Source organism: Poecilia mexicana, unplaced genomic scaffold, assembly GCF_051168715.1.
Source record: "Poecilia mexicana isolate PSO_F unplaced genomic scaffold, ASM5116871v1 scaffold_20, whole genome shotgun sequence".
NCBI classification, from domain to species: domain Eukaryota; kingdom Metazoa; phylum Chordata; class Actinopteri; order Cyprinodontiformes; family Poeciliidae; genus Poecilia; species Poecilia mexicana.
The window spans coordinates 15996108-16008091 of record NW_028263389.1 but is presented as its reverse complement, the minus strand read 5'-3'; positions in this window follow the sequence as shown (position 1 = coordinate 16008091).

The window sequence follows — 11984 nt, the reverse complement described above, 5'->3', positions numbered from 1 at the left end:
ATATAGTCGTGTCTTGATTTCCAGGTCTCAAATATCAAAGTCCTCATGACCACATCAATTATACACAACAAACATAAATGTAAGCTAAAAAAGTTTCAAAAGTTCAGTATTATGACCTTTGGTTTCATGTAAATAAAACACCCTGCTGGCCCTTTAAGAGCAACCGTGGCAGTTGTACTACTAGGTACTTCCCAAACTCAATGAACCACAGGGGGGCCCAGTCAGGGTGTATCTATGTCCTGTCAGAGAAAGGGGAAGTAGATACTATTAAAACTCATCTGTGTGTACGCATATGCTTCTAAAAGATGCTGTGAAACTGAATCCAACACTGTCTGCTTCCATCTTTGCATCCTTCCTAGTTAGTCCAAAATCCTCAATTGTGCGTTAATTGAATCTGCAGCGGTGAGCTTCTGTGGCCCCAGCAGCAGCAGCAGCAGCCACTGCCTGCAAGACACAGAAAAGGAGACAACATGTCCTGAAATGACTGTCTGCAAAACAAAAAAAATACTTTCATCTCACAGAACAGGTCACTGAAAAACACTTAATGCAAACACAATGTCTCTTTCACAATGAGTTGAACATCGTTAGAAATGCATTTGGTTTTCAGTAAACAGCGGGGAAAGACACAGGACATGTAGTTAAAGAAAGTATGCACAAAATCTACAACAGTATACAAGCACGCCAATGTTATATCTTCAATTGCTGCATTTTGACCACTAAAACCGCTACAGCAGAGAACTGCAGGTTTATACAGATTAATATTAGCACTCTAGTAATGTATTGATTGCTAGCACCAACTGCAGCCATTCTAGTTGTTTCATCTTTGGTGCATGTGTCCCGATGGGATGCTAGGAAGTTAGCAAAAGCTCCAAACTGCTATAAAACAAGTCAGGATCAAACCATCAACAATCAGAGGAGGCAGCTGAAAAGAACTCTATTGGTTGGGACTGAGTGATTTATATTTGTACTTTTACAATTTCATAAATACAGTTTTGAAAAGTACATCAACTTACATTCAGTACTTTGGTGATTCCATGATTGATTTATTTACAGTGCTTTGAAAAGGTATTTGCCCCCTTACATGAATAAACCAAGTAAACGTAAAAAGCAATTTTCAGATGGGAATTTAATTAATTATAGAGAAAAAAGCCATCCAAGCCATGGCTTTTAAGAAAAATAATATTGTCCCCTTATGTGTAACAGCTAATTGTGTTGTAACAGCTAATTGTGTCTGCTGATGTCAAGCTTTTGCTATAACTGTGAATTAGTTTTATACATCAATGTGGAAGAATTTTGAGCAGCTCTTCTTTCTAGATCGGTTTTACGTCATCCCAAAGCATCTCATATGGGTCTGGACTTTGACTAGGCCACTCTGAAGCACAGTTGTCAGTTTTTTTGAGGCATTCAAAGTTGGACTTGACGGTGAGTTTTGGATAATTGTCTTGCTGCAAAACCCAAGTGTGTGTGAGGTGAAGTTCAAGAACTGATGATTTCAAGAGTTTCTGGTAGAGAGAAAAATTTATGGTTTTGTCAATCATTTTCTTAAATCATTGCCTGAATATTGCAGAAGGATAATGATCGGAGAATGTGAGCAAGTCTAACTCTGCGATTTACTGGAAAGAATATTTTGGAGTGACCTAGTCAAAGTCCAGACCTTATTTAAGACCATGATCTTTAACTGGATGCTCATGCTTAGAAAACTTCCAGTGTGCCTGAATTAAAACAACTTTACCAAGTAGAGTAAAAAGCATCGTTAAAGGTCAAACAATGAGTTAGTTTTTTTTATCTCATCACTTGAAAATTTGTTAACGTAGGTCATCTTCGTCTGAATTTAAAATTAATTTAATGACCTCAAACATTCATGCTTAAGGGCAGAAGTAAATATTTCTGTGAAGCTCTTAAATGTCTGTCCAAACTTATGACTAAAGCTGAACTAATCACTCACACAAACACTTAGCACATTTCTCTGGAACATCGTAAAGTTCAGCATCTTGCTCAATAACGTGTTGAAATGTGATCTGGAAGATCATCGCAATACAAAGCTGCCCCAGCAGCTTTATTTAAACTATTATTCAAGAAGGTAGCAGTCACAGTCAGTATCACAGTGGAGTTAAAGAAGCCTCTGACTGAAGACAGTTTGCTGTTTGTTCGTGAGGAAGAGGAGGCTCAGGGTTTTCCATAAACGTCTCATTTGGTGAAGAACCATCCTTTGCACAATCATCTCCAGACGTGCCAGATAAGTCCCCAGAACAGAACATGCCGTCTTCAGCAGCTTGCTTTGCTTTTCTTAACAAGTTTTATAAATATAAAAACAACAAAATGTGTATGCAAAAACAGTGACGATCGTTAAAAAGAGAGCGGCAATTTGGATTATTTTATTTGAAGGACAGGCATAAATGATTAATTTATTAATGAGTTCCTCTAAGTGTCTCATTTTGTATTTTTGTTTTTCATTAATTTTTTAAATTTTATAATATTGATTATATTTCCTGTGATTGCTATGTGTATTTTTGACCAGTCTGCATTTTCTTGTGCAACTTTGTCTCGCTTTAGTGATAGAAGATGATTTCCTCTTTAAATTTGAAGCGGTTCATCCCAGCGGTTCAGCTTTTTCGCTGAATGGTCATCCTGTTTATGTGTGAATGTGTCACTGATTCATTTAATTATTTCCTGTATTATGTGATTTTATTTAAACACAAACTGTTTGGTGATTTGTGATAACCATGATGATGGCCATGCATTAATCTGAAAATAAAGTTGCTTCTTATACGTTGAGTCTTGCAGAAGAGAAAATCGATTTTAGTTCATTAACATCCACACAATGATCAAATAAAATGCCAAATGTTTCTGTGAAGGAGTTCCTGATCAGAAAATATGTCTTCAAATATTTAAACTGAAATATCAAAGATGAATTATTTGTAGTTGAAGACAAGAAGTTACAATTTCACGCTCCACTAAACAAAGTTATTTCAATAATAAAGAAATTATTTTTTTTATAGTTTTTTTTCCCTTTAGTTGAGATTTCAGACATGCCCCCCCAAAAATTGACTTGGACAAACTTGTTGGCAAGTTTGTCCAAGTCAATGATGCATAAAAAATTAAATTAATTATTCTTTTACTGGATGAATTCTCACTGAAGATTTTATGGAAAAAAAAAAAACCTTTATTTTGCAGAATTACTAGTTGTACAGTTAATTCTGTTCCTGCTGTCACATGGCTTAGCATACAAAGAGTTCATCAGATTTTTGCTTGAAATCATCTCAAACAGAAGACAGGCCCGCAGCATCCTTGATCCTCCACCGTACTTAAAAAAAAAAGGAATTTTATTAGCTTTAAAATAATCAACTTAAAACAGTAAAGCATGCATTATAAAAATCATCTTATGGATCCTCTCCAGCACTATTGAGCAAATATACCTGAATTACAGGTTTTGTTTTTCAAATGTATGAAATTTTAGGACCATGTTTAAGACCATTAGGATTTAAATAAACACCTTAGATAAAACTTACAAACTATTTCACTGAGCTGATGTCTTAAAGAAGACGTCCAACCTAAATTTTTTTTTTTTTTTTGACATGCAACTCAGTTGCTTTCACGCCTAAGCTACCTTAATTTTACCCCCCTGTATGTTTCATTTACTCAAATAAAAATCTGGATTTTTCAAAAAGTGAGCTGTGCTGCTACAGTGAACAAGTATATCTGGTTTAAATGGGCATATTTATGTATTTATTTATTTTGTAAAGATTATGGATGACTAAAGATATCCCGGATTTCTATTTTAAAATCAATAATCTTTATGGTTGGATGAGGTTACTTATCAAGTTTTCAAACATGAAGCAGAAGACGAGTACTTAATTGAACTCGCTCCTTTTAGGAAGTTGTAAAAGCCACGTCAGTTTGTCTCAGCGGTTGTAAAGCTGGGGTGGAAACCGCCTGAAGAGGAGGCAGTGACGTCGTAATGGACAGCTGTGTCTCAAACTGGAGCTTCTCAGGCTGCTGCTCCTCCACTTCCTGCACTTCAAGGCAGCACGCCCGCTACAGAAAGCCACTCAGGAATATATGCAGAAGCCGTCATAGGAGGTGTTGAACCGTTTCACGTTCAAGTGGGTTGGGGACTTCACCTAAGTGATGACAGAGAGCTGCTGATGGATTTGGGGTTTTGTCATCAGGTGATGATTCAGTGACATAGATGCATTAAAAGATGCTTCAAAGAAGAAAATACCTCACTCGTATTTCTGAAAGATGTGGGGTTGATGTCGGAAACTCATTTTCTTATTAAAGTTGCTTCTGAATCCAGTCAAGTCGTTGAAACATGCAGAACAAGGAACCAGGAAGAAAAATAACTGGGGAAAAATCATTTTAGGTTCTATTCATAGTGTAGAAATTAGAGATGCAAAACTCTTGCACAACCAGCTCTGTTATTACTCATTAAAAAAAATATTTCACTGTTACTGAACAATCTGTTCACCTTCTCTGGCGTACTGTACTGTAATGATGTTTTACTTTACTATGCACATTTTTGGAAAAGTGATCCAAATCAGTTGCACATCCCTTGGATTACGAATCTGATATCTTTATTTCTGATAACTCCACAGACTTTTCTAGTAATCTTGATTTTTTATATGCTTTTTACACTTTAAAATCTTTATATCTGATGCTGCGGTTACACTTAAATTTCCTCTTCGCGCGGCATTAAAGGTCGTTTCTATTCTATCAGCACTTAAAAATATCCATCTGAAGTGGTCGTATAACAGAAGACATGCTTCCTCCTGCTGTCACATTTCCAAACTTGTCCCATCATTCGCTGTAAAGTTGATTTCCCGGGCAGCTGTAAAAAGTGGCAGCAGGAATCCGGGACGCCACGTGTCATATCAGGGAAAGTGTTATTTCCAGTGGCCTGACAGAGTACGAGAAGGAATGTGGGTGAGGTTAGCAACCAACACGGCTCAACTGGTACCGCTTCCTCCTCCTCCTCCTCCTTCTCCTCCTCCTCCTCTTCTTCTTCTTCCAGTGATCTCACCCTATTTGTAGAGGTCTGGTATCTGAGAGCTGCCTGGCTGAAACGTCAGCTGTGAATCACATGAACCTTTACACAGCGGCCCGGCTGGACCGGGGCCCGGCCGGCTCTGCTGCACGCTCATATCTGAACCGGCACTTTCACTAGCGTGCCCCTGCTATTTATAAATGGAAACCAAACTAGCTGCTGCTAACACACTAAGCCATGCAGGAGTGCTTGGATGGCATTTCTCACTGTGACTCTAGAGCTCTGTGGGAAATCCCATTTTCATCCGCTGCTGAATAAACCAGGTCAGCCACTTGATCGCTTGATATTGCTGGGAGGCATTGTCTCATCTGCAGCGGGTCATGCAGGGTACTGGCTGGCTGCCGTTCACTGAAAACTGCAATGCCACAGCCAGAAATTAGCAGGAAGAAATATGGATGTTTATTTGGTTAAACGAGCAAATAGTGGGGAAAAATATCAAAAAGGTACAACAGGAAATAAAGTGAACTAATAGGAACTACACCTACTACACTCTCACCATTCTCACACACAGAAAAACAGCCTGTTTAACAATTAAGTGGATGCTTAAAGTCAAGAAATATATAACGGATATTAAAATTATAGTTAAAAAGATGCCTGAGATTTAAATGCGAAAGGAGACTGTGGAAAATCACAGTAAAGTTAAGTTATCCAAGAAGAATCTTCCTGATATTTGCAAGTTGGTCAGTCTGAAAATCACGACTATCTAAGATGTTTACTAATTAATCTCCCAAAAACATGTTCTGGAATCAAGTCTACAAAAATGAAAAAATAAAATATAAACTACAATCAGAATTACACAAGTAAACATGACACATTAACTCCTCTCAAATGAATCGCAACATCCAAATTCTGGCTAAATACATTCAATACCTTCCCATCACTTTCTGTATAATTTGCCAACATATTGCTCTGTGTTGAAACCTTTTATGTGGTTGCAGGTTAGTGCAGACTCCACCAAAGATCAAATCTGGAAGAACACACTTACATACATACAAAAAATATATATATTTAAGTAAGCATTTGTGATTTTTTTAGGATAAAAACAGAAAATAAAGCAAACCAGGCTCTAGATATTTGCATCTTTCAGCTAGAGTTTGGCGAGAGATATAGAAAAAAAACAAGTCTTTAATTTATGTCAAACTGAAATAATTTCAGTGTATAAAAAAGTGCAAGTGTAATGTTTTGGTAGACTAAGATACAACAAATACCATGCAAAAATATATCTAGCCAGGTGGAATATCTTTTATGTAAAGTGGTAGTCATCATGATGGTAGAAAACAGCAAGGTAAATGTGGTTTAATGTTGCAATATTCAACAGTAATATCACAATTTCACTTCATGCAGGCTTACTGTGTCATATTAAATCATCTTGCAGTGAAGACAGTCAATCCAGCATTAATTGGAGAAAATATGGGAAAACAATGAAATTATATAAACTGGATGTTTCTGCAAAATTCATAAAGAAACAAAAAGTCAAAGTATTCAGCAAGTAGACAGTTTAAGCTGCTTTACATGAATGATAACCACACAAAACACAATGAGCAAACAAAAAAGAAGCATTACATCACAGTGGCAGAATAAAGAGAAGTAATAAAAAGCTGAAATTCAGAGAAGAATGAATCTATTTTCCCGACAAAGAAACTCTAGACTGGTGGGTTTTTAGTCTGGCTTTAAAGGAATTTGCAGTTTTCTAGAGTTTTTTTTTTTCCCCCAGATTTGTGGTGAATAAAAGCTGAATGCTGCTTCTCCACGTTTGGTTCTGGTGCTTCAGAGCAACCCAGAACCAGAAGACCTGAGAGGTCTGGAAGGTTGATACAACAACAGCAGGTCTTTAATGTATTGTGGTGTTGAGCCGTTCAGTGATTTATTAATGAACAACAATATTTTAAAGTCTATTCTCTGAGCTACAGGGAGCCGGTGTAAAGACTTCAGAACTGGGGCGATGTGCTCGATCTTCCTGGTTTTAGTCAGATTGCAGCAGCAGCATTCCAGATCTTTATTTATTTTTTAGGCAGACCTGTTAAGACATTGTTGCAGTAATCAATGTGACTAAAGATAAATGCACGGATGAGTTTCTTGAGTTTCACAAGATAGCAGCTAGTTAATGATGCTGCAAAGCAGTTGACCCCAACACTAAAGGAGCTGCAGGATTTTTAGTCAAACTCTTGTGTTTGTTTTACATTTGACATCAACATCCTGAATTCTCCACCTGTCCAGACCGAGATCACCAACTTTCACAACCTGAGGAGCCATTTTGTAAAATGTAACCACGACAAAATCCTTAGAAAAACAAAACAAGAAAGATCAACTTTAAGAATTACCAGCTGTAAAATGTTGGTCAAAGGACAACAATTTTATTTATATTAAGAGATTAACAAACTATAATAGAAATGATCATGAAAACCTTCTCTTCAGTGGAAAGTAGTTTGACGCCAAAGTTTATCTTGACTGGTCAACCTTATTTAGAGCGACAGCGGAGATACTGAGCATCTTCAGACTCAGCCATCACAATGTAACTCGGTGGTGGCAGCATCATGGTGGGGTTTTTTTGTTCAGCTGGAACTGGGTTGATACTATGAAACGCTCCAATCATCAACCCACTTTCACCAAGTCTGTTAGGCTGCTATGAAGCTGACGATGAAGAGGGATTTAACTGGACTGTAATACATCCAAATTATTAAAGTAATCAGTTCAGGAAAATGCCAAATTGTAGGAATGGTCTAGTCAAAGCTCAGAGCTAAATCTGACTGAACACAAGCCTGAACTTTTGTAAGTTAAGAGTGAACTTATACTACCAGGTTAAGGCTCGGCATGGGCAGGTTGATTCTTGGTTGTCTTGTAATCGCAGCCAACATCTAAGCTGAAACATTGAACAACTTATGTCACCTGAAGAAGGAAGAGAAGATTTATACGCCTGCTCTGAAAAAGCTCATTGCTTAATCTGGTCTGAACACAGAAAAAAAGACAACTTGAGCATGTTTAACTGGCTCAGACCTCAGCGGCCTTTCAGAAAGCTCTCCAGCACCCTGACAAATCCACTTCAGTGGGTTAATGGGTCATGAAAGATCGGTTGGATCTGCTTCTAACCAGCTGAATGAAGCAGCATCCCGTTTCTGCCGCCCAAGCCAAGCTGCTCCAGCTGCTTCTTATCTCAGCTGTAACGTGAACCGGCAGGAATCCGCAGCCAGTGCTGATGCTGGCGTGATCTGGGACCCATCTTTCATCGGCAACAAGCTCATTACCCCAAAAACCCTCTCGGGGCGAGATGAGAAGCATTGGAGGCACCTGTCGGCGCAAACAATCCAGGAGGAAGGTCAAAGCTCCGATCTGGATTGTTCCAGAGCTCACGTCAGAAGACGGTTCCTCGATGCAGCACGGGATCCTCACCATTTAGTTGTTCTGAGTTCAAGAAGTTCCTTAAGAGCTGCGGCTTCATTAGCGATCTGTATTTCTGACAGACAGCTGCTCCTAGGAGAGCCGCAAGGCTCCTTCAGAAAGCAGAAATTTCTCCTCACACTGAAACACTGTTATCCTGTGGAAGTGGGCTGCAAGATTCTTTCACGTCCAAACCAGAAATAAATTGGCTCAAGACGTTTGAGCTATTCTTTGTAATGAGTCAGCATTGCTAATGTTTCTCCTTACGCAGCTGCTCGCCCCATAATAACTCCATTTTCTGCTGCCAAGGACCACACATATGAAAAACTGGGGATATTCCAAAGGTCTCTTCCTGCCTGGCTTTCAGGCTTATGAATGGCAACAGATGAGGCCATGAGGAGAAACTAAAAGTGCCTTTTTTGAGTTTTCTCTCTAAAAAATAAAAACACATTTTAATCAAACTTCAACCCGGCCGTGTCAACTGGCGCCGCGATCAGGTTCAAGGCGCAGAGGGAAGCGGAGCGCCCTCTCGCCGTCTTTTTTACACGAAGTCACCACAGCTGCTGCCGCTCTGCCGCGGAGGCCGAGCGAAAGGTCGGCTCTCCAGCTGAAGGTCGTAAATCCAAGACGTAAAAGAAGGAAAGACTTACGCACTGCTCAACAGGTGCAGATCCAGAATGAATGGTCACTCCTCTTTCGTTTTATTCCCCTCCCTCCATGGCATTGTGAAGAAAAAAATAAAAAGAGGAAGCTGGAGCATTCAGACTCCAGAACTTACAACGCCTGGCAAGAAGAGGAGTTTGGCTGCAAGACAACGCCAAGTGGTGCATGATCGTAAAGTGGAAGGAAAATGACTCATTGTTTTATTTTTATTTGTTGCAAATATAAATGTGAGGTGTTTGGTTTTAATTGCAGGTCTTTGGAGTGTGTCTTTATCAGCTTTTTACATCTCAAATAGACAGAATCTGTAGCATTTTGCTACAGATTCCCTATTATACTCAAGTATGGGCTTTGACTAGGCCAGAGGTCTGCTCTCTTTACAATCAGAAGTGACATTTTTGTCCTCATTCCAGATAAATGAAGCTTCACTACAGCCAGACATGACATACTACAGGAATTTTTTGGTTATTTTTAAAGAACCACATTTTAATTTTGTGTTTTTAGTCTTTAAATTTAAGAAAAACTATTTTTTTTCCCAAAAGAGAAGATGCATCTTTTCCACTAAGGTGTGTTGATATTTGTGGAAATGTAGAAAAATATAATTACAATTAGGCCATAAAAATATAATCTCATCACTGGAACAATTGTGCTAAAAAAAAACCTTACTGGTACCCTTCGTGTCATACTGTGTTGGAAACGTAATGCAATAATTCCTTGAAAAAATTGTAAAACTGACATTTTTTATTATATGTACATTTAAAGCATTTTCTTCTCTTGACAAGGGACATATTCTTGTTCTATTGGCAGAGATTTCTTTTTTATTTTCAACAACATATATAAAAATTAAGAGCACACTGCAAGGAACCCCATTGAAAACCTCCTGGTTTTTCCACCAAATATGGATTCTGAACTCTTCCTGATTTAAAACTTTAGCATTATTGTTTCTAAATGAATGAACTTGTTTTCTTTGCACTATTTGAGGCCTGGAAGCACTGCATCTTTTTCATTATTTCGACCATTTCTCATTTTTTGCAAATAAATACTAAATTTTTGCTTGGAATATCAGAGACAAGTTGCTCATAGATTAAAAGAACAATGATCATTTCACTCAAACATAAATCTATAAAGAGTAAAATCTGAGATGCTGATCATTTTGAAGTGGTCTTGTAATTTTTTCCAGAGCTGTACACAGTTTCTACTTTTTTTCTCGTTTCTGAAAGATGAATGTTTGCAGTGTTGATATATAGTTTTATAACCCAACACACTTCTCCATACACACATCTCTGACTTATCTACTGTGTTCCTTGGTCATCATGTTTTTATTCTCCAAATGTTTGGTTCCAACAAACCATTGAGGATTTGACTAAACATCTGGATTTATACTGAGATTACATCCACAGGCTAGATCAGGTGACCTGTGAAGGTTATTGGTTGAATCAGATTTTACTTGGGGGGGTATCAGAGTAAATGGGGCAGAATAAGAATAATCTTTTCAGATTGTTTTTTCATAAGAACAATGAAAACCATGCATTGTTTTCTTTCCGCTTCACCATTATGCACTACTTTCATGCTTGGTTTGTCTCATAAAATGCTAATAAAATACAATAAATTACAGTTTTAACCTGACAAAATGTGGAAAAACCTCCAAGTGCTGCAAATATTTTTGCAAGACACTGAAACAAGCATCACTTAAAAACAACTGTATTATGTCTTGAATCATTTTTTAAGCATCAGATATTTATGAATGCACATTTTCGCCAACCATCAAACCTTCAGTGAAACTACAGTAAAGCGATTTAAAGCCCATCTCATTCGTTGGCTGCACCTCTCAGCTTCCTCATAATGAAAAGCTTTGACACATGAGCTGCATCCAGTGAAAGTGAAATAGTGACCACGGTTGTATATTTCAGCGTGGACGACAGGACATGAATAATGCATGCATGGTGGTGTTGTTGTTTTTCTTTTTCTAGCATAAATCTGTAAACGGAGCTGCATTTAATTTCCTTACAACCTGACAGATTCATTTAATAAATAGGCAACTGTGATATACTTGTTCGGTTCTTTAAGTCAATTTGCAAAGTGATGAAGATGTTTGGGACGCCCCCACCAAGGAAAAATTATCTTTTAGGTTTCAAACACTGACACAACCTGAGACATAACTTCACAGACTTCTGATGTGATCAGCTTGCAAGTCACGTTAGTTATGCAAAAACCTCCTCCTGAAACGTTATCTACTCCTCCTCCTCAGTGTGTCTCTCTCAGCTTTGCGTCCTCTCAGAGACAAAGCTCAGGAGTTGAAACTCAAGAAGAGTCACTTGTCTTCTCCTCCACACTCTTTGTTACGCAGATCAGGAATCCCACCCAAGTTGAAGATTTAAAATAAGAAGGTGTGGAGTTACATTACTATTTATTTATCCAATTATCTTTAACAAGTAGTTTCAGTCCCTGGAGCTGAAAAGTAAATCTTCCCTGAGAACAAATTTGAGGTCAAAGAAAAGAGAAATGAGACAGTTGGTTGATCTGCCCACCAACAGTGACCCGAAACTCAAAAATCTGCTTTTTTTGCGATTACTAAATACGCTGAGGCTTAGAGCTTCCAGGTCACAGGGAGTAGAAGGCGTGACTGACTAAAGAATATTCAAATTTACCGATTTCCAGTTTCAGTGCTTAAAAGAGAGAGTATTTCTAAAAACCTAGTTTTAGTAAAAAAAAAAAAAAATTAAAACAGTAACACGTGCTTTCTTTTAGCACGATATATAACATTATTTATATATTTATACCACAAATATGTTACATTATTAACACGTCATATGGGAAACTCCGAAGAATGGATGTTTAAAAAATTTATTTTCTTCTTTTTTTCATGCCTAAATGAGGTTTTTTGAATTTACCCATTTAGTAAATA